The sequence below is a fragment of the Mustela lutreola genome, chromosome 5 (genome assembly GCF_030435805.1).
Source record: "Mustela lutreola isolate mMusLut2 chromosome 5, mMusLut2.pri, whole genome shotgun sequence".
Classification (NCBI taxonomy): Eukaryota; Metazoa; Chordata; class Mammalia; order Carnivora; family Mustelidae; genus Mustela; species Mustela lutreola.
In genome coordinates, this window is record NC_081294.1 from 85,197,624 (window position 1) to 85,218,755 (window position 21,132).

Genomic DNA, 21,132 nt, shown 5'->3' on the forward strand with positions numbered 1-21,132 from the left:
AAAGCCTGACTTAACTTGGTCCTCAGATCTGCGTCTCAGTTCTCAGAAGTAGAACAAAATGAACATTTGAGCCAAAGGTCAAGGACAAATATTGGGATTTACCGGCTCCTGAGACTTGGATAGTAAAATCATCTATAATATAAGTACTCCAAGCTGTCTTCCAAGGAACCCAACAGAAATTTCTTCTGTATTTCCATGGTATTTCTTCCTGTTCCTAGGAACTACAGAGCGTTGTGCTCTTCCTGCCCATTCCTGCTGTCTCCTTGCAGCAAGCCCCTCATTAAACAAACCCACTTCTAGACTCAGCATTGAGACAGGCATTTACACACACCCAGTCCACAAGACCCCACTTTTCTCCATAGAAGGAGGCCTACATCAGTGGTGTCCATGAATGTCCCATTGTTTTTTTAAATTCTCTTGACACATTTCAACCTCTGAAACCTATCAGGACATGTTCTTCTTTGGGTTATATTTCTTCTCTGTGTGTGTGTGTGTGTATACATTCCTAATATGGAGGGAAAAAGCATCTCTTCTGCCTCTGAATATCCTCGTAAGACTGTAGTCAAGAGCGCTTACCTGTTCTGTTGGCTCTTTGACCTTGACTACTATGCTGATTACAAGGCAGACACAGGACTCCAGCAAAAAGGGGGGGAAAAATCACCTTTAGTCTATCAACTGTAGAATATGAAAAGCATATTACTCTGGGGGAAATGAAATATTCTCTATCTTTATGGTCTATTTCCACTCTTCTAAGTCCTGGGGGTGCAGGGAGGATTGTTTTCTAACACTATTGCCTTGACTTGACGTTCACAAATCTCTTCTCCTGTAATGATTCAACTGCTACGGGTGTCATGTCGTCGATTTTTCATCTCAAACATTTTCATTTTCATCTCTACAAGTTTGATCTATCTTTTGTGTTTCTAACTTTTTTGACATCTGGAATAAGAGTTTTAATAACTATTTTTATGACTGCTAATTCAAATACTGGTGTCAGTCCCGGGACGGTTGATTTTCTTCTCATGATGGATGACATCTGAAGATAGGGATTTTTGTGAATGAATTTATAAATTCATAATTTTATGAATTTTATCTCGTTTGGCCCTGAGTATTTTGATCTTTGTAGAAATAGTCTTGAGCTTTGTTCTGAGACACAGATCAGTTATTGGAAGCAGTCTGACCCTCTGGGATCTTACTTTTAAGAGTGGTTAGGTGGGACCAGAGCAGTATTCACTAAGTGGCTAACTATTGCTCATTCCTGAGGCAAGCTCCTCTTAGGTACTCCACTCGACGTTCCATGAATTCTAAGTTTTTCTAGGGCGGCTAACAGGAGTAGGCACTATTACTGGCCTTATATGAGATCTGGGCTCTGTTACCTCTAATCCTCTTCGGTGGTTCTTTCTTGGCTTTGGGTAGTTTCCTCACACACAAGCACCAATCAGTGATGTGCTGAGCATTCTGTCCAGCTCTTTCATGCTGTGGTCCTGCAAATATACCACTTTGGTCTCTCTCCTCTCAGCTCTCCATCTTCTCAATTCGGGGAATCCACTTGCTCCATCTGGACTCTTCTTTCCTGTTCTGAGCATCTCTTACAATGCTGAAATCAAGATTAGCCCTAGAACTCACCATATTTATTTCTCATATCTCTGGAATTGGCATCCTTTGGTGCCTGATGTTTTATATATTTTGCCTGATTTTTCTATTATCTTTTCAAGTAGGAGGTATATCTGGTTACTCTTACTACCTATTATTTGAAGGTAGAAGTCAGTTTTATCTTTATCATTGTTCTTAGATTTTCCTCTGATACCTTCTAAAGTCTAGAAGTACATTAGTCAATGTATTTATTAGTCATTATCCCACTGTTTTAAAGAATTCCTGGGGCACCTGGGTGCCTCAGTTGGTTAAGTCACGGACTCTTGATTTTGGCTCAAGTCATGCTCTCAGAGTCCTGAGATCAAGCCCCACATGGGGCTCTGCGCTCCTCGGGGAGTCTCCTTGAGGATTCTTTTTCTCCTTCTGCCTCTGCTCCTCCCCCTGCCCAAGTGTGCACTCTCTCTCTCTCCAAAATAAACTAATAACTCTTTTAAAAAAATTTCCAAAGGATAAGACTCGTGTTCTGTAATAATACAAAAATTTTCAGTGGGTAATAAAGCATTTACTTAAATGTACTATTCACAACAGTAAAAGGGGACTTTAATAATGACATTTTTCTGTCATTCAACAGTAGACATTCCAAAGAAGGAAAGGAAGGGAGCATGTTTATAAAATACCAGCCTTCCCTCCTTTCAGTGCAACCTCGAAAAGCTGACCCCTGCTGCACATATCCCTTCACTGCTAACATAAAAGATGCTTTCCCCCTAGTTTTCCTTGCTCTGGCAGCCACTGCCCTAGCTTGCTCTCTCGTTCTCCCTCTCTCGCTTGCCCTCTCTCACAGCTGTTTCAAATTTTGAACTCCCTCTGTCACATTCCCTTTTGTTTGTATTCTCTAAATGTTGATCTGTCCCAGGCTTCTGCCATTGCAATCTTCTCTTTCCCCCTCTTTCTCTGCTTGATGATCCCACTCACCCCTGTAATTTCTCTATTGTCTATATACTTACAACTCACATGTTCACATGACCAGACTGTACCCATGAACTCAGTATCAGGTACTACACATCGTAATTTCATGGACTCATGGAATCTTTAAAGTCAGTAGAGCTAATCTGAGTCCTATTTTTTTCTTTCTAAGTGTACTCCTCCGTGTGTTTTGGTTTAATTAAAGTCAATGTCATCGTCTCTCTTTTCTCACTTAAACTCAATTTCAATATACAACTTTTATATATTTCTTATTTCATCCTAAGTATAAATTAAACCCATGAGTATTTATTTAATGCAACTCTTCATCATGTTTTAGTGGGTTATTTTTATATTCTTAACTATTACCTCCATTCTATTGTCTCAACCATATTCCTGCCTCCCTTCTAGAAGCATTTAAACATGACATGTTAAAAAAAACACGGTATCTTTTGTGAGTTATAATACAAACAAACATCCTAGTATGACCTGTAAGACATTTATTTCACCTGCCACAGGTCCAGCCTAAAGCCTGATTTTACACATGATGAGCTCTTGTAGGACTTGTAACACACCCTGTTTGCCCAGAAGGTGGCAATAGAGCACCGTCATTTAATCACGTAACTGTGTAGCCCAATGGCCCGCTTAAACTGTTCGCCTTAATTAGGTTCAGAAACAGGGATTCCTATGCAGGCAGTGAAGGAGAGCTCTCTTGCTTCTCCTAAGGTTTTGCCTGCATTTGTTACTCACCTGGACATCCCTATTTAAACTTATTTGGAGCTTCACTTCTCCTCAAAACCAAGCAATGTTTTGCTTGATTTTATTTTTCAATTAAGATTTACATTTCTGTATTTCAAAGCAAATAATTTTAAAATACAGATTTGAAATTTAAATTAAAGAAAATGAACCATGGTGGGGGGTAAAGAAAGAAAGAAAATGAACCATGGTGTAAGGTGATCTTGTGGTTTGCATAATATTTCAATGAACCTCTTTGGCTGTCTACACATACCCATACTCCAAGTAATTCCTGATTTTTGTATATATAAACACTGGAATATTAGCCCTAAGAAAATGAAACCTTGGGAATGTCTGGATGGCTCAGTTGGTTAAGCATCTGCCTTCGGCTCAGGTCGTGATCCCGGGGTCCTGGAATTGAACCCCACATCAGGCTCCCTGCTCAGTGGGGAGCCTGCTTCTCCCTCTGTCTGCTGCTTCCCCTGCTTGTGCTCTCTCTCTGTCAAATAAATAAAATCTTTTTAAAAAATAAAATATAGTGATATGGAAAAACTGAAATGTTTGCCAGCCTCTAATTATAATATAGTCAAAAAAAATAGAAGAGAGCAACATATTATATGAAAAAAAAAACATGATGACGGGGCACCTGGGTGGCTCAGTGGATTAAAGACTCTGCCTTAGGCTCTGGTCATCCAGTCATGATCCCAGAGTTCTGGGCTCTCTGCTCAGTGAGGAGCCTGCTTCCCTCTTTTTCAGTCTCTGCCTGCCTCTCTGACTCCTTGTGATCTCTGTCAAATAAATAAATAAATAAATAAATAAAATCTTTAAAAAAAGAAACATGATGAATACTGTCTCAAAGTAAATATAATCCAAGGAACCAAATTATATTTTTCTAAATAGAAGAACAGGATTTATTATAACATGAAATAAAAAACTAGATAATGAAAAAACAAATGTAAATAAAAATGGAGATAATAAATAATCTATTAGCTTTTTGATAACTTCTTTCTTGCACTTTTTCCATTGGGCTGTTGCTTTTTTTTTTTTTAAGATTATATATTTATTTGAGAGAGAGACAGCATGAGAGGGGAGAGGTCAGAGGGTGAAGCAGACTCCCTGCCAAGCAGGGAGCCCGATGTGGGACTCGATCCTGAAACTCCAGGATCATGACCTGAGCCAAGGGCAGTCGCTTAACCAACTTAGCCACCCAGGCACCCTGGACTGTTGCATTTTTATCTATGGTTCTTCATGTATTTCTATGAGCCACTTGCTGGATATGTATGTTGGAAATATTTTCTCTTAGTAGATGGTTTACCTTTTATTTTATTTATATTTTGTCTTTTTTTACTATTGCATTAGTGGGTACTTACCCAAAGAAAACAAAAGCACTAATTCAAAGGGATATGTGCACCACCCCCATGTTTATAGCAGCATTATTTATAATAGCCAAACTATGGAAGTGGCCTAGGTGTCCATTGATTGATCAGTGGATAAAGAAAAGGTTGTGTGTGTACATATACAATGGAATATTACTCAGCCATCAGAGAAAATGAAATCTTGCCATTTGCAACAGCAAATGGATGGAGATAGAGAGCATAGATGGAGCTACAGAGTATAATGCTCAGCAAAATCAGTCAGAGAAAGACAAATACCATATGATTTCACTCACGTGTGGAATTGAAGAAACAAGACAAATAAGCAAAGGTGGGGGAGAAAAAGAGAGGAGCAGAGATGCAAATCAAGAGTCAGACATTTAACCGACTGAGGACCCAGGTGCCCTTCTTTTGATTTTCTAAGTGTTCTTCTCAGACTACTCTGTACACTGTGGCTGATTATCGTGCTGTGTTGAGGAGAAGGGAGCATTTGCAAGAGTCATAAGGCATTGTGATTCTTTAACACATGAAATATTTGTGAAAGTCTCTCTCTGGATCAAATTTGTACCTAGACTTCTCCTTATTCTAGTGGTTTGATAGACGTCCAGGGAAACAAAATGACCTAAAGTTTCTTGCTTGCAAAATGTGTTTCCACCTTCATAATGATTACTTTAGGAATTTGAAATACCTGTTGCTAATGTGAACCAAAGGTCCTTGGAACTACAGCACAGATCTTGTCTATCTTAGTAAATTGCAGGCAGTTAATAAACTGTTGAGAGAGGAACAAGGATGAAAAATGAGGAAAAGAAGAGGAGAGAAAAGAGAAAGTATTAGGAAGGTGTTAAAATACATGAGTGGGGAAATGATTCAAAGGGAGCGTGAGTTGGAGTGTCTAGTGTGCAGGCTGAGGAAACTGATAGCTCTGTTAAGTTCTATTTTGATGCAGAAGCTTCTCTAATAGTCTGTGTTTCATGATATATAGGACTATATATTCAGAAATATTGTGTGTATGTGTATGTGCATGTATGTGTAGTTATAGGTAAGAAACTTTATGAAGAACAGAACATTTGGCAATTGTATAGAAAAACTTGATCAAAACAATGAAAGTACTATTTTATGCCATTTTGAAAAGGCAAAACTGCAGGGGCACCTGGCTGGCTCAGTAGGTAGAACATGTGACTCCTGACCTTAGAGTTGTAGGTCCCAACTGCACACTGGGTGTGGAAATTACTTCAAAAAATAAAAGCTTTTTAAAAATTAAAAAAAAAAAAAAAAACAAAAGGCAAAACTGGAGATATCTGGCGTGTGGAAGAGAACATTGCTATAGCACATGAAACATAGGAAAGAAGGAAAGAAACAAAGGACGAGGAAGGGAGGATGGAAGAGAGGGAAAGATCCTACGAAGGGACAGAGAAATACATCGTGATTTGTGTGGCTTCAAGGTGGAAATTAAGATAATTGAAGCATCAGAACGACAGGACTCAATTAAAATTAAGGAGGCTTTGTCTAACTGTGTAATTGAACAGTGGAGTGAGCTTCCCTGAAAAAAGGAAGTCCCATCCCTGTGTTAACAATTCTCAAGCAACGGTTGAATGACTGCCCTTCCAGGGGCTGGAGGGAGATGGTAGCTAGGTGCAAGCTTTGTATATTTAAACTATTTCTCAGACCTTGGAAATTATGTTCATCTTCTGTAAGCATGCAACTGTGCCACCTGAAGCAAAACTTAGGACAACCGACACAGAGCAAACAGTTTGATCAGTGACCTGAAGAGGACAGATTCTGTAGGTATCCAATTCTTCCCATCCCATGCTAGCCCCAGAGAGGCAGGCTCTCAGGAGGAGCTGGGTGGGAGAGGGATCTCATAGTGCCTGCTGCTAGTCTAGGGTTGATGTCATACCTTGGGGAGTAACCAGGGAAAGCAGAAACATGTGAATCACAGCCTGGTTCCCAGAAGAAGAAAGCGTAGATCTGGGAAATAAAATAGTACATAGATCCCACATAGACCTGGGAAATAAAATTGCAGGTTACAATATTTTTGCTTGTAGCTATGGGGAGGAAAAGGAAGGAGCAGTGTGAGATAGGAAACTTTCTCTCAGACTTCCTTTTCTTCATGGATGTTTTTCCTGTGTCCCAAACTACATCTGAACTTATTGTGCCTATCTTAGTGTTGACTGCCTGTATTTTGGAATATTAAGCATGCATCACAAGGATAATTTTACTAACCTCTTTTTCCATAACTAGACCACAAGCTACAGGGGAGCAGGAAAGTTGTGTATCAGTATTTATGGTTATATTCCCTATACCTGCTCTAGTGACTGACACAATGTAGGTGCATATTCAACAAACAAATAAAAAAATTAATAAATGAAAAGGAATTAGCCCCTCGAGATCTAGCACATCACTGAGGCTATAAATACCAAAATGACATTTGGTTCTAAAACATTTCTATTGTATTTCTTAAACTAAGATACGGCAGAACCTTCTCAGATTGCCTTGTGTTTCTTGTCCCATTGTCATGATGACAACTGCATAACAACAGGAGTAGGAAGGAGAAACTTCCTTAGTTTATCCAGTCCTTGTCAGATGGAGAAATTCAGCTTCATATTGTGAAGATTTCAACTATCTGTCACATGTGCTGGTAAATAGATCAGCCCTTACAAGCAGGATTCAGGAGATGATAGAAATAGAAATAATTATCAAAGAATGATTATAAAACTGGAAAAGCAATTAAGTATTGGAATTGATTTACAAGTTATACAATACTTATGTATTCAGAATTTTCTGTGCTGTGTGGTATATTCGACATCTGTATTATTACCATCAGATCTTTGAAATTATACCTTCGCAAACTTCATGGTTTATGATTCCTCCTTACTTAGAGATCCTACTAAGGAAGAATGTGCCATCTTAATGACTGGATAATGTACAGATATAAAGACAAGGTAGAAGTCTGAGATGAATAATGATACTGCTAATCAAATAAAAAGACATGGAAAAGATACAGAATCTGCATCTTTTTAAAATATAATATATAATAGTTTCTATAATTTAAATATAAATATAATATTTTATATAATTTATATATAATAAAATATTAAATATATATTTATATAATATATAATAATTTTTATATAATATATCTTAGGAGCCAGGGCTGGTGAAGAGAGTATTTATATACTGACATGACAAAACAATTGTTCTTAATTTCTTTTTTTGTTGAAAGACCTGTATGACCATAAGTAAGAATGGAACGTGTATGTTGCGGTGAGAACCTTGTTCAGTTTCCTTAGTTTGCCAAACATTTTCTGGCATAGAGAGAGGGACATGGGAGGTAGCTCTTAGGGAAAGATGAATCTAATATCAAAGCAAGACTTTCGAATGTGTGTTTAACAATAACTTAGCTGCAAGGATTACATGTTTACTCAACCTCCTCCTATGTCAGCTTTCCAAGGGAAATTATGACTTGTTAGAATCATGACTAAGTTTTAGGAGAGGAAATATCTCCTTTTGCAGGGTTGCATCCTAAGGAGTCAAGCAGAAGTTTTGTGTCTTATTTTTAGAGAAGCTCTGAAGAGTTCACTCTTACAGAATAACTCCTGAGTAGGGGGTGGAAGTCATTATACCATTCACAGGAGTATCTACTACCCTTTCCAAACACATTTGGGACTACATGTTTTGTCTTCCACAGAAGAATTCTATGCAAGCTTATAATGTGTCAATGTAGTGCCCTTTGGGCTGATTCTAGGAAATACTAAATGTTTAATGTCCATTGTTAAACCATTTACAATCTGGATGGTCAGTTATTGTACATGGTTGTATCACATGTATAATGAGATAGTACCTTACCTGTTGATAAGTACCTCACAGCATTGTGAGATTCAAAATGAGACAACCCAAGGAATGTTTTTTTTTTATTTAATTTTTTTCATCATGATAAGTATACTCTTTAATCTCCATCACCTATTTCACTCATCCCCCACCAATCTGATGTCTAGTAACCATCAGTTTATTGTCTTTAGTTAAGAGTCTTTTTCTTAGACTGTTATCATATGGTTTTACTCATATGCAGAATATAAGGAATGGTGCAGAGGACCATAGGGGAAGGGAGAGAAAACTGAATAGGAAGAAATCAGAGAGAGAGAGACAAACCATGAGAGACTCTGGACTCTGAGAACCCAATTGAGGGTTACAGAAGGGTGGGGGGTGGGAGATGAGGTAGCCAGGTGATGGGTATCAAGGAGGGCACATGATATCATGAGCACTGAGTGTTCAACTGAATAACAACTAATAAATTGTTGAACACTACATCAAAACCTTGATGTACTATATGTTGGCTAATTGAAAATAAAAGAGAGGAAGGAAGGAAAAAGGAAAGAAGGAAGGAAGGATCTGTTTCTTGGTTTGTCTCTCTTTTTTTCTTTGGTCGTCTGTTTCTTTTCTTAAATTCCATATGTAAATGAAACATAGTGTTTGTCTTTCTCTGACTGACTTATTTTCCTTAGCAGTATACTCTCTAGCTCCATCCATGTGTTGCAAATGGCAAGATTTCATTTTTTATGGCCAAATAATATTCACCATGAGTGTATACTATATCTTCTTTAAACATTCATCTATTGATGGACACCTGGGCTGCTTCCATAGCAATAATTTCCATTATTGCAAATAATGCTATGATAAACATAGGGTTGTATGTATCCTTTTGAATTGGTGTTTTTGTATTTTGGAAATGAATACCCAGTAGTATGATTATCAGATCATAGGGTGTTCTATCTTTTTTTTTCTTTTTTTAGGAAACTCTGTACTGTTTTCCACAGTGGCTGCACCAGTCTGCATTCCCACCAACAGTGCACAGGGTTCCTTTTTCTCTACATCCTCGCTAGCCCTTGTTTTTTCTTGTGATTTTGATTTATACATGTTTTTTTTCAAATGATACACATAAAGAAATGTGAGTGCATAAGAATACCTTATTTTATGGAGAAAGAGACAAAATAACAACTGTTCTACTTTTCTCACATTTCTGAAATGCGGTCTTAGGTCTGAGCTACAACTCCTGTCTAAAATATTCAAACTCAAATCATTCACCTGTGACAATCAGAGCACCAAATCTGATTTTTTTCAAAATGTAAATAGTTGAGATAACAGAAATAAAGTAGCAATCATTACAATAAATATAGTACTAGAATCCCTCCGTTTTACAAAAAGATGAAAGCTGTTAAAAAGTCACATTACAAAAGCAACACAAGGATTTAACAAAAAATTGAAAAGCATAAAGTATGTCAAAAGAAATAAAGTGCATGTCATTAAAGTCAATGCTAAACAAAGCTGAATTCAAGTCAGAAAGCTCTCGTATCTCATTCAACACCCTCACTCTCAGAAACTTCCTCCTTGAGAAAGTAGAAGCAATCCTGAAAGACCCAGGCTAGTCTCCCACCACTAACCTACAGATTGTACTCTCTAATATTACTGTGGTAGAACACTCTACCTGATCCTGAAAATTTTCTTCTTTTATTGAAAGAAAGAAGATCTCAAGTCAATGACTTCAAATTCCACATTAAGAAAATAGAAAAAGAAGAGAGAATTAATCAAAAGTAAGTATAACAAAGGAAATCATAAACACCAAAGTAGAAGATAATGAAGCTAAAAAACAAAATCAGTACAGAGAAATCAGTAAAACCAAAAGATACTTCTGTGAGAAGATTAATAAAACTGGTAAAATTCTTGTCCCCCTGACTGAAAACAAAAAGAGAGAAGACATGAATGACCAATATGAAGAATAATAGCACAATGTGTTGTTGAAAATGGCAGGATTTCCTTCTTTTTTAAGACTGAATAATATAATCATATTAATATAATTAATTCATTAATTTTATTAATTTATATAATTATTGATTATCTGATTATAATTATTTATTTATTTATTGTCTGATTTTTTTATTGAGTTGATTAAGTAATATGATTAATTATATTACTGAATGACATAATTACATTAGTCCTTACTTCAGTGTACTTATCAATAGCCTTTCAATTAAATACTCCCTCCTCTAAAAAGTACATTTTTCCCCCATCACACTTCCAAGACGCTCCATCTCAACTTCCTACCAGTCCCCTTCCTTGTGGGACAATTGCAGGTTTTCAGCTTTTGGATCCATTCTGGATTTTATCCATACTTCTTCTCTTAGTGATTTCCCTGCTTCCAAATTTGTACCTCCCAATCTGTACTTCTTCCCCCAAATCCACAGTCTTGTATACAACAGCCCTCTCAGCACTTTTATTTGAATATCTAATCAGAATCTCAAAATTATGGTGTCCCACACAGAGCTCCTGACATTCTTTCCCTCCACAATTGTTTCTTCCTCATTGCTCACCAGCCCATAAAATGGTAACTTGTTTTTCCAGTCATTAAGCCAAAAACCTTATAATCATCCTGACTGCACTCTTTTTCTCACACCCAACGTCTGATCCATCAGCAAAGTCTTTTGGCTCCATCTTCAAAATATACCCCAAAGCAAACCACTTTTCATCACCTCCCTGTTAATTCCTCACTGTGGCCATTGTCTTATTTCACTTGAATTATTACAATAATCTTCTAATTACCATCCTTGCTCCCACTCTTTCAGGACACATTCAACATTCAGCATTACATGTCAGCATGATATATTCAGCCAGAATAATTCAGTCTAAATTTATCATGCCACATCTTCATTATAGATCTCCAGTAATCGAGCACAAGTTGCTAGGGGTTTTATTTATTTATTTTTTTTTTATTTGCAGCATAACAGTATTCATTATTTTTGCACTACACCCAGTGCTCCATGCAATCCGTGCCCTCTCCAATACCCACCACCTGGTACCCCAACCTCCCACCACTTCAAACCCCTCAGATTGTTTTTCAGAGTTCATAGTCTCTCATAGTTCACCTCCCCTTTCAATTTCCCCCAACTCCCTTCTCCTCTCAAACTCCCCATGTCCTCCATGCTATTTGTTATGCTCCACAAATAGGTGAAACCATATGATAATTGACTCTCTCTGTGTGACTTATTTCACTCAGCATAATCTCTTCCAGTCCCATCCGTGTTGCTACAAAAGTTGGGTATTCATCCTTTCTGATGGAGGCATAATACTCCATAGTGGTCCATATGAACCACATCTTCCTTATCCATTCGTCCGTTGAAGGGCATATTGGTTCTTTCCACAGTTTGGCGACCGTGGTCATTGCTGCTATAAATATTGGGGTAGGGATGGCCCTTCTTTTCACGACATCTGTATCTTTGGGGTAAATATCCAGGAGTGCAATTGCAGGGTCATAGGGAAGCTCTATTTTTAATTTCTTGAGGAATCTTCACACTGTTCTCCAAAGAGGCTGCACCAACTTGCATTCCCACCAACAGTGTAAGAGAGTTCCCCTTTCTCCACATCCCCTCCACATCCCCTTTCCTGTCTTGCTAATTTTGGCCATTCTACCTGGTGTAAGGTGATATTGCAATGTGGTTTTAACTTGAATCTCCCTGAGGGCTAGTGATGATGAACATTTTGTCATGTGTCTGATAGCCATTTGTATGTCTTCATTAGAGAAGTGTCTGTTTATATCTTCTGCCCATTTTTTGATATGATTGTCTGTTTTGTGTGTGTTGAGTTTGAAGAGTTCTTTATAGATCCTGGATATCAACCTTTTGTCTGTACTGTCATTTGCAAGTATCTTCTCCCATTCCGTGGGTTGCCTCTTTGTTTTGTTAACTGTTTCCTTTGCTGTGCAGAAGCTTTTGGTTTTGATGAAGTCCCAAAAGTTTATTTTCGCTTTTGTTTCCTTTGCCTTTGGAGACATATCGTAAAAGAAGTTGCTGTGGCTGATATTGAAGAGATTACTGCCTATGATCTTCTCTAGGATTCTGATGGATTCCTGTCTCACATTGAGGCCTTTTATCCATTTTGAGTTTATCTTTGTGTACAGTGTAAGAGAATGGTCGAGTTTCATTCTTCTAAATATAGCTGCCCAGTTTTGCCAGCACCATTTATTGAAGAGACTGTCTTTTTTCTACTGTATATTTTTTCCTGTTTTGTCGAAGATTATTTGCCCATAGAGTTGAGGGTTCATATCCGGGATCTAGTTTTTGATAAGGGCCTGACACTGCTACCTGGGAATAATTCTGTTTTTAGTCCTGTCCTCTAGTTGTCTTGGTTATTCACTCCAAGTTACCTTCTCCCACACCCCCCACCCATCAAAAACACACACCCCATAAAAAATGGCCTTTGTTTACAGCTGAGCAGTTTTCTGAGCCTGCCTCCTGTCCATAGTTTTGAATCATATTGCCCAGAACATGGCCTCTTCATTTCCAACTGTCTCTTTCAGTCTAGGCTTGTTCAATTTCTTCGAAAATGTTTTGGATTCTTTGCTCATCATTTTGCCTAACATTTTATTGAACAAAAGGCACACTGCAAATCTATTCAACCTGTGCACCAAGAAGGAACCTCCTAAGAGTAAGGCATTCCAAGACAGCCAGGAGCACACTGTGTGGACTTCTATGACGTACCCCCAGCGCTTACACAGCCTCGCTTCCGGCATACTCCAGTGACCGACACAATCCCAAACCTGCCCAGGTTGAAGGAGATGGCCTGTGGACCTTACCGCTTGATGGGAAGAGTGTGAACAGCTTTGAGACTGGGTTTTAACAACTGTCAACACCGGGATGAAGCAATAGCTATCCCAGATGCCAGCTGAACCTATAATTCCAGAGGGAAAGATGGGAAGGAGTCACAGAGTGGGTATATTCTGGTTTTTCTTTTCTTTTCCTTTTTGTAAAGATTTTATTTATTTATTTTATTTGAGAGAGAGAGAAACTGTGGGACAGGGCGAGGGGCAAAGGGAGAGAGAAAATCTCAAGCAGATTTTGTGCTGAGCACAGAGCCTGATGCGGGGCTGGATTTCATCACCCTGAGATCTTGACTCCATCTGAAACCAAGAGTTGGATGCTTAACAGACTGAGCCACCCAGGAGCCCCCCAGTTTTTATTTTCTTATTTTAATGTATCATGAAAAAGACATAAGTTGAGAAAAGTATTTGGAGGCTTACTAGTAGAAATTAAATGGAATGTAGGGACACCCAGATATGTGAGGCTTCTGAGGAAATTAAAAAGCTTTTTGCCTTCTAGACCCCTCAAGGTAAGAATCAGACTGAAAAAAAAAATTAGTAACAAAAGTCATGTGCATTTTCTCCATTGAAAAAAGTCATTCAGGTTCATTGCCAAGATCATATTAAAGATGTTGATTTCCCACCTAAGCTCATTATTTCGGAGGGCCACAAACTATCCATCCTTAAATGTAGAGCTGGAGACTGGAGATCAAGAAGGAAAAGGCTCAAGGTAGGCCTTAGAATTACAGCTATAGGACAGGACTTTGAATGTAGTCCGCAAAATGAAAGAAGTAAAAGGAAATAGTTCAGGAAACTTCTTAAATTTTGAAGATTTGTATTGCTGGAGAAACTATTTTTTTTCTTCTTTTTTTTCAAGTGGAATTGCCAGAGAAACTATAAGCCAGGATTAAAAAAAAAAAAAAAAACCCACTTACCTTAAATAAACTTTAAGCCCCTGAACTTGACCATGAAGGAGTTTGAAAGAAGTATTGCCCCAGGGTTAAAGTGTTTCCAAACTCTACCTCAGACTGATCCTTGATGGAGGAAAGGCAAATAAGATCCTATCAGAGGGCAGAGCCAGAAACTGCAAAGAACTAGGAAAAAGGACATTTCTCTAGGTAATAAAATCAGAGTATTATCAAAGAATGTGCCCCATTACTGGGGCAAGAGACTTCACTAGTCCATGTTAGCAGACTTTGTCAGTGCTGTGTGCCAGTGATGGGCTTGTGTATCTCATCGCTCTTGTTTTCAGAATGGGAGCCTGAATCGTCGTGACCTTGTGCAAGTTCCTCCATTATGTATTATTATGGGAGAGCAGATGGGGGCTGGCAGCATGCCTTACAATGTATGGGTCTCCACAGAAAGCTACTCTCAGAAATCAGGACTTTTTGCTGGTTGCAATGACTGTATAGCACTTTAGATCATCTCTTATGAAAAGTGTGTATGTCCTAAGAGTGGGAAGAGGGGCATGCATGGTTATCTGGTAGCCATGGGGACTAGTTATCTACAAAATTCATACTCCACTGAGAGAATATAGAATCATTGCTGGGAAGTGGAAGCACAACAAGGAAATTGGTTATTCTCCCCTTGTTGCATGTAAATGTGATCATGTGACTAGTCCTCAACTATGGTGTGTGGTGTTTCATGTTAAGCCATGTTGGTGAAGAATCAGGTGTGAACCCTTCACAATATTTCTCTTTCTTTCTTTCTTTTTTTAAAAGACTGTTTATCTATTTGATAGAGAGAGAGACAGAGACAGAGAGATTGACAGCATGAGCAGGCAGGGCAGAGGGAGAGAGAATCTCAAGCCAACTCTGAGCTGAGCATGGAGACTGAGGTGGGGCTCTATCTCACCATCTGGAGATGACGAACTGAGCTGAAATCTTAACCAACAGAGTCATCCAGGTGTCCCATAGTATTTATCTTCTTCCCATCACCTTGATGCAAATGAGCATAGCAAATTTAAGCCACACTTGGAAGCCCCAAATGAAAAGAGACTGGGTTCTTCATCACTGCTTAGAGAAAAGCTGTCTGGAAATTAGACCATTACCAGGATATTACACAATTGAGAAGTACTTCCTCTTGTGTAAATTATTTACATAGAGATAATGTATTATATCAATGGGATTATCTTACATAAAACAATTTGTAATAAGAGGTATGGCGCAAAATTTACCTGCATCAAGGTTATGAGGATAAGAGATTCACTGGGCTGTGCTGTCCTAGAGACAGGATTGTTTCTCTTACACTCAGGCATTGAGCCCACGTCATATACATTGCCCTCTATATGAAACATAACCAAATAAATAAATCTAGCTTTTGAAAACCAAATCATACAAACTTTGGTTTTTCTACCCAACACAGTTATTTAGCTTCTCCAATTTTTTTAAACTATTATTAAACTCTTATTTACAGTTCCTACTATTTTTTACTGGCATATGTCAAAAAAAACCTCTACTCTCAAAGACTATATAGTATCTTAAGTCAAAATGAATAACTTCTATAAGGCAGATATAGACTTATCATGTGCTATATGCCATGAAATTTTATTTATTTTTATTATAAATAAGATGCTTATATTTTAATATAAGTTGGAAGAGAAAGATTGATTCTTTCCTGAGCAACAGCAGAAACCATTTTAGAAAAGGCTTTACCATAGCTTAATCAGGGAAGTTGAGTCGGATTGTGATAGGCAGAGGTAGCAACAATGTGTTTTAGGCAGAGAAGGTATTAGTGGGCAAAGTATTAGAAGAGAAAAATGAAGATTACTCATGATTTTAGTGGTTTGAGCCTCTGCTATTTGGCAAGGACCCTGGGAGATGAAATTGAGACAGAGATACGCCAGATCACAGAAGAACCTTGAATCCCTAGTTAAAAACCCTTTAATTTTATTGGTTAAGCTTTGTTAAGCAGGAAGGCACTCGCACTTATTTTTCCCTTGGGTAGCTGCCCCCTCTCCCCTGAAATGATAATCTTAGGAGACAATGCAGATAATGGAAATAATGGGATTGTAGAATTTAGAAGTAAAAATCTTGCAGAAGCTTTCCCCCCAGATTTAGGGCAAACCAAATAATGATTTGTTTGAACTAAATCACTGACCCAGGCAAAACTGCTTCCTTGTGATTTTAAGACTTTGGCGAAATTTCCCCTCCTGTTGTACTGTTACCAAACATTTAAGAAGCTTCTTCTGAAAGTTATAATTAAGCTTCAAAGGGAACAGGCACAGCCAGACATTTAGTTGGGCTGAAACTGTTTCTTTTTTTCCATTGTTACCAATATGCAATTCACCCTAGCTTGTTTTCCAGAGGGTGAATGTTTCAATTTAGGCTGGTAGGAATAGTCAGTGTGCCAGCAAGAATTTTTATTACTGTCTGATTCAGAGCTAGCTCTAAATCACCTTGGGCCACCACACACTCTGAAAACACCATGACATTCCAGGAACTCCTTCATCCTGGCCCCGTTTTCTGTGCTCTTCAACCATCTTGATCAGGGAGCTTGTGTTTCAGCCCACAGAGCTATTTGGTATTCATATAGTCAATAGCCTTCCCACACTCGTGTGTTTTTGCCTGCGTTCTAGTTCAGTTGTACCCCTACCTGTGGTGTCCTCCTCCTCCTCTTCTTCAGCATCCCATGCCACCACCCCCCACCCTGCCCCCAGTCTTAATTTGCCACAGAACTCATTTTTAAAAATTAAGTGTGCTTTCTACATCTTCATTGAAGTTAGTTATGAAAATACTGACTGGGACAGTACTCTATTCTTCCCAGGTGTGTTAATTCATCCATCAACACCTTTTGTTCCGTTGTTGAACCAGTCGAAGGAGTCTGCTCTAATGTCTCTGTCCCTTCACAATTACAGCCTGAGAGACTCTCTCACGCCTTGCCACTGTTCAGTCCACTGCGTCTACTCTATCCCCACATCTACCAGTCTACTTACCTGTCAAAGAAGGAAACAAGATGACCCTGACCTTTTTTTAGGATGCCTAAGGAATAGTGTCACCCTTTCAGCATTCCTGAATTCAGCATTCCTGAATTTATGCTACAGTAAACTCTTCTTGAATCTTCTCCAAATGAATGTGAAACTATAATACTTAAGTTAAAAAATAAGACATTTGAGGATGCTTAATATGAAAACACGTGCAAAATTGAACCACAGAATTGAATTCATGGAGAAATATACAAAAACATTAAAAAGAAAGAAGATCAGGAAGACAGAAATCTTTGAATGAGATAGACATTTTCCTGATACTATATTAAGATTCATAACATCAGTTAATTTCTTAAAGTATACTTGATAACTTAGTTTGATTTCTCTTGCAGCCAAAGTGATATAAAAAACATAATAGCTGGGGCACCCGGGTGGCTCAGTCAGTTAAGTGTCTGCCTTCGGCTTAGGTCATGATCCCAGGGTCCTGTGATTAAGCCCTGCTTCTCCCCCTGCTCTCTCTCTCTCTCTCTCTTTCTCTCTCTCTCAAATAAATAAATAAAAGCCTTAAAAGACAAAACAAAACAAAACATAATAGCCTTGGTCATAATGAAATGGGATATGAAGGGAGTGTGGGTGGTGGAGCAAAGGCAGTGACTGGAGATGATATGAACTGAAGAGATAATTGCCATTCAAGGATCTGCAGGTTACAAAATCTGACTCCCAGTTATGTGATTGGCGGGCTATGTATTCTTGTGTGAGAGTCAGTGAGTATTAGGATGTAGTTCCTCTATCTTATTAGGAAATAGGTAAGTATATAGGGGTTTATAAGTGAGATTAAAGTCCTGTTGAAATATATCTGTAGGGAATCAAAAAAGTGAAAGAAATGATAGGAAACTAGAGAGCAAACATCTACATGTGTAAAGGAAGAAAGAGGATAGATTTTGAAAAATGTAGTCTACAGGTAATTAATGATCTCTGATGAATATATAACACTAACTTTTAAAAAACCTTACTTGAGGGTCCATATCTGGGCTCTCTACTCTGTTCCACTGGTCTATGTGTCTGTTTTTATGCCAGTACCATGCTGTCTTGGTGATCACAGCTTTGTAGTAAAGCTTGAAATCAGGTAATGTGATGCCCCCAGTTTTATTTTTGTTTTTCAACATTTCCTTAGCGTTTCGGGGTCTCTTCTGATTCCATACAAATTTTTGGATTATTTGCTCCAGCTCTTTGAAGAATACCGGTGGAATTTTGATCGGAATGGCATTAAAAGTATAGATTTCTCTAGGAAGTATAGACATTTTAACAATATTTATTCTCCAATCCAAGAGCATGGAATGGTCTTCCATCTTTTTGCATCTTCTTCAATTTCTTTCATGAGTGTTCTGTAGTTCCTCGAATACAGATCCTTTACCTCTTTGGTTGGGTTTATTCCCAGGTATCTTATGGTTCTTGGTTCTATAGTAAAGGGAATCTATTCTCTAATTTCCCTTTCTGTATTTTCATTGTTAGTGTATAAGAAAGCCACTGATTTCTGTACATTGACTTTGTATCCTGCCACGTTGTTGAATTGCTGTATGAGTTCTAGTAGTTTGGGGGTGGAGTTTTTTGGATTTTCCATATAAAGAATCATGTCATCTGCGAAGAGAGAGAGTTTGACTTCTTCATTGCCAGTCTGAATACCTTTATGGGCAAATAATCTTCGACAAAACAGGAAAAAATATACAGTGGAAAAAAGACAATCTTTCAATAAATGGTGCTGGGAAAACTAGGCAGCTATATTTAGAAGAATGAAACTTGACCACTCTCTTACACCGTACACAAAGATAAACTCAAAATGGATAAAAGACCTCAACGTGAGACAGGAATCCATCAGAATCCTAGAGGAGAACATAGGCAGTAAACTCTTCAATATCAGCCACAGCAACTTCTTTCAAGATTTGTCTCCAAAGGCAAAGGACTTCATCAAAATCAAAAGCTTCTGCACAGCAAAGGAAATAGTCAAGAAAACAAAGAGGCAACCCACGGAATGGGAGAAGATATTTGCAAATGACAATACAGACAAAAGGTTGATTTCCAGGATCTATAAAGAACCCCTCAAACTCAACACACACAAAACAGACAATCATATCAAAAAATGGGCAGAAGATATGAACAGATACTTCTCCAATGAAGACATACAAATGGCTATCAGACACATGAAAAAATGTTCATCATCACTAGCCCTCAGGGAGATTCAAATTAAAACCACATTGAGATATCACCTTGCACCAGGTGGAATGGCCAAAATTAGCAAGACAGGAAACAACATGTGTTGGAGGGAATGTGGAGAAAGGGGAACCCTCTTCCACTGTTGGTGGGAATGCAAGTTGGTGCAGCCTCTTTGGAGAACAGTGTGGAGATTCCTCAAGAAATTAAAAATAGAACTTCCCTATGACCTTGCAATTGCACTCCTGGGTATTTACCTCAAAGATACAGATGTCGTGAAAAGAAGGGCCATCTGTACCTCAATGTTTATAGCAGCAATGGCCACGGTCGCCAAACTATGGAAAGAACCAAGATGCCCTTCAACAGACGAATGGATAAGGAAGATGTGGTCCATATACACTATGGAGTATTATGCCTCCATCAGAAAGGATGAATACCCAACTTTTATAGCAACATGGACAGGACTGGAAGAGATTATGCTGAGTGAAATAAGTCAAGCAGAGTGAGTCAATTATCATATGGTTTCACTTATTTGTGGAGCATAACAAATAGCATGGAGGACATGAGGAGTTAGAGAGGAGAAGGGAGTTGGGGGAAATTGGAAGGGGAGGTGAACCATGAGAGACTATGAACTCTGAAAAACAATCTGAGGGGTTGAAGGGGCGGGGGGGTGGGAGGTTGGGGTACCACGTGGTGGGTATTTTTTTTTAATATTTTATTTATTTATTTGACAGAGATCACAAGCAGACAGAGAAGCAAGCCAGAGAGAGGAGGAAGCAGGCTCCCCGCCAAGCAGAGAGCCCGACTCTGGACTCGATCCCAGAACCCTGAGATCATGACCTGAGCTGAAGGCAGAGGCTTAACCCACTGAGCCACCCAAGTTCCCCAGGTGGTGGGTATTATGGAGGGCACGGATTGCATGGAGCACTGGGTGTGATGCAAAAATAATGAATACTGTTATGCTGAAAATAAATTAAAAAATAAAAATTTAAAAAAAGAAATTAAAAGAAAAAAACCTTACTTATATTTTGAATAAATGCAGAGTAATTGCTAAATACAAGACAAAGATTTGGAGGATAGAAGATTAATAAGATTCCAATTCTGTTCATAAGGAGCATCTAGACAAATAGAAATGTCAGATGAGCATAATTTTTTTTAAAAGATTTTATTTATTTATTTGACAGACAGAGATCACAAGCAGGCAGAGAGGCAGGCAGAGAGAGAGGGGAGGAAGCAGGCTCCCTGCGGAGCAGAGAGCCCGATGCAGGGCTCGATCCCAGGACCCCGGGATCATGACCTGAGCCGAAGGCAGAGGCTCTAACCCACTGAGCCACCCAGGCGCCCCGAGCATAATTTTAAAAAGAAGAATGGTTTCACAAGAAAAGGAAAGATACATGCCAAGAGAATTCAGAAGAATAAGTAGTATTACAATCAAAGGACGTGATTCTCAAACTCAAATGCCTTCTAGGGCCAGCAACAAGTAAGTGAACCAATGGCATGTGCAAATGAAACAGTCACCCCTAAACTTCAGCTGACTTAGCCCTGGCAGTGAAGGGCCTCAAATTTTCAGAAATCTTGTGCTTAACATTTTATTATATATTCAAATTTTAAAAGCTGTAGACTAATTTAAATTTTTTAAACCATTAAAATACAAATAAAATACATCAATAAGTGAGAGTCCATCTTCATGCTACCAGTTTAGGATGTCTACCTTA